Here is a 3,296-nt window from a genome sequence, read left to right as displayed (position 1 = left end):
TTCTACCGCTTGTCCCTTTTTGGGGTCGCGGGGGGTCGCTGGAGCCTATCTCACCTGCATTCGGGCGGTAGGCGGGGTACAAGTCGCCACCTCATCACATGGCCCTAAAATCAAATCATTAATAATAAAAGACTTATTGACCAAAGAACAAATATTTAAAAGTGCAATTTTTAATAGTGATTGGTGTCTTGGTAACCTTCAAATGCAGCGAATAATTTCGCCACACCTAGTGTGTGTGTGACAGTCATTGGTACTTTAACTTTAACTTAACTTAACGAATGGGTAGTGATTTTTTGGAAGTTGTTTAAGGTTGTTGATATTTACCGTGTTGTGTGAATGTGATCTGTATCGTTCGGTTAGTGATGATGGAAGGAATTAATGAATTAATTGTGGAAAAATGAGGTCCAAGTCCATCCATCCATCCATTTTCTACCGCTTGTCCCTTTCGGGGTTGCGGGGGGTGCTATAGCCTATCTTAGCTGCATTCCGGCGGAAAGCGGGGTACACCCTCATCGCAGGGCCGGTCCAAGTCTATTTTTGTGTAAATTGTTGTTAAAAATAAACCCATAGGCGCTAGGACCAGGGGGACATCAGGATATAGGAGCATGCACCAGGTTGGCAGATAAGAGGTGCCTTAAGGTGAAGCCCATCATTCCCAAAAAGATGTCTCCTCTCCTGGAAAGCATGAAAATTGTCAATAAAAGCCATGTTGTGGGAGGCACAGGTGGATGCAAGCCAAGTATTCAGGCAACCTATTCCTCTGCCGCATGTAGGGGTGGGCCCAGAAATACAAACACTTCAACGTGTACGATTAAGAGTTAAAAAGGGCAATATAATCACGCTTGAGCAGCTCCGACTGTTGTTTGTGAGTGTCATTGGTACCTGCGTGGATGATTATCTTGCTGACCTGCAGGAGTGAGTTGAGGATGTCAGGGATTTGTCCTGTTATGTCAGCAACAGTGGCACCTGGGAATGACAGCGCTGAGAACTCCTCTCACACGCACCTTCCTCACTATAGAGTCCCCGATAAGTAGGGTGGTGGGAGGGGCTGGATGGTGGATAGGTGGATGGTGGATAGGTGGATGGTGGTTCCCAAATCATGGCTGCTGGAGTTCAGGGGTCGTGATCCAGACCTTGATACCGGACCATGAGGGTTGCTCAAGCGAGGGGAGGCCCGCACCGCAGGTTTGTTCTTCTGTGGAGCCGGAGTAAAGTTAATCTTCCCGGGGTATGATGCGTGACAGTGGGGGACGGTAGTGTGGACCGTGCGGGGCCCAGCAACACTGTAGGGCAGTGGTTCTTAACCTGGGTTCGATTGAACCCTAGGGGTTCGGTGAGTCAGCCTCAGGGGTTTGGCCACGGAGGTAAAGACACATCCGACTTATCGTGTAAATAAAAACTTCTCCCTATCGGTGTATTATGGATACCCCCAAACAATGTTCCCTTTAGTTTTCCATCTGATTTGCAGGTTATTTGATTGGTTGATTGAAACGTTTACTAGCAGATTGCAAAGGAATAGAATATATTATATGAAACAGTACAGTTTACACAGTACAGTACATATTCCGTACAATTGACCACTGAATGGTAACACCCGAATAAGTTTTTCAACGTGTTTAAGTCGGTGTCCACGTTAATCAATTCATGTGAATGTGTGTAAGGTGTGTAATTTGTTGTGAGTTCATGCACTGTGTTGGTTTTGTTCTTTGAACAAGGTGATGTTCATGCACGGTTCATTTTGTGCACCAGTAAAAAAACATAACTTTTTCTTGAATTTTAAATTTTTTTCAAATAATTTTTCAATAAAGAAGGGTTCGGTGAATGCGCATATGAAACTGGTGGGGTTCGGTACCTCCAACAAGGTTAAGAACCACTGCTGTAGGGTAATCATAGTCGCCAGTAAGAGGAGGAAACTAGGCAGGTTCCAGCAGGGGATTAGATCCGTTCTCCGACGTCGACACGGAGGAAGGAGAATATGTCGGCAGACGTCCTGGAGACCTCCTGCTGCGGCGTCTGACCAAGGTCTACTTCTCAGGCTGCGATGGGGTGGAGCTGACCAGTACCTTTGGCCTATCCCCGAGTGAAGCCAGGGACCGCCGGCAGCGGTGGGAGTGCACGCAGCACAGGCAGCGCCTGCTGCAGTAGAAGAAGAGGGCCAGGATGCAGCTGTGGCCTCATCTGGAAGGATCGCTGTGTCTGCTAGTTGGGCACTGGTGGCAATGGCTAGCGTTTTGCCAAGGATAATCGTGTCCAGTTGCTTTTTGGCATCGTGAAAGGTGTATAGCGCCGAAATTCTCCACTCGAGCTCCATCTCTTTCTAGCTGAGACACAAACAGTTTTTGCAACTATACAGTATGTGGAGTTGAGGGGAGGCATGACTCACGTCACTCGCCGTAAGCGGATCGTTAGCTTAGCACTGTGAAGGACGTGAGCTCACTTTGTGCCATGGATGTTACGTACAACGGGGGAAGGAGACGGCACGACACAGGAGGTATCGCTCAATAAGTCTTTATTGAGACTGATGATGCGGTGGAGTGTGTATATTACTATGTGTGTGAGTGCATGACTATGTGAGGGTTTACCAAGGAAATGTTACCAGGAGGCTGCGATGAGGTGGCGACTTGTCCAGGGTGTACCCCGCCTTCCGCCCGAATGCAGCTGAGATAGGCTCTAGTGACCCCCCATGACCCCGAGAGGGACATGCGGTGGAAAACGGATGGATGGATGTTACCATGCAGGAAGTTGTTGTAGGTGCGTGTTGGCTGAGAAGATCCGTAATTCAAGCGGGAGGTCCGTGAAGTTTGAGAGAGACATCAAGAGGTCCGTGTCCAAAGCAGAGGTCGTTATCCAGGGAGGCAGTCAGAATCCAGGGAGGTCCAGAGAAGTGAGGCGCACAGCTCAAATCCAAGGCAACGGAGGGTATTCTGAGGGGACAAGGGAAACGACAAGGACAGGTGAGCACAAGGGCAGAAGGTAACACGGGGAGCAAGAATAAAGGAGAGGAGCTAGACGTGACAGCTTACTGGTGAACAGAGTACTACGTTCTAGCACTGGATCTCAGGATGCGCTGGTCCTTATGGCGTAGAGCCTCATCAGGTCCAGGTGCGCTGATTGCTGATTGCATGAGAGGAATGAGCAGGGGCGTGTCCAGAGGTGCTCCCAGTGGAGCTTCCAGCGGCGCTTTCTGCGGAGGGAATGATGGTGTGCGCATGCGCCGTAACAATGGCCTCAGAATGAAACAATGAAAAATATCATTAAATGGTGTAAAACGACTAAAACGGTTTAAAAATACTAAA

The sequence above is a fragment of the Entelurus aequoreus genome, linkage group LG09 (genome assembly GCF_033978785.1).
Source record: "Entelurus aequoreus isolate RoL-2023_Sb linkage group LG09, RoL_Eaeq_v1.1, whole genome shotgun sequence".
NCBI lineage: Eukaryota > Metazoa > Chordata > Actinopteri > Syngnathiformes > Syngnathidae > Entelurus > Entelurus aequoreus.
Note: the sequence above shows the minus strand (reverse complement) of the source record.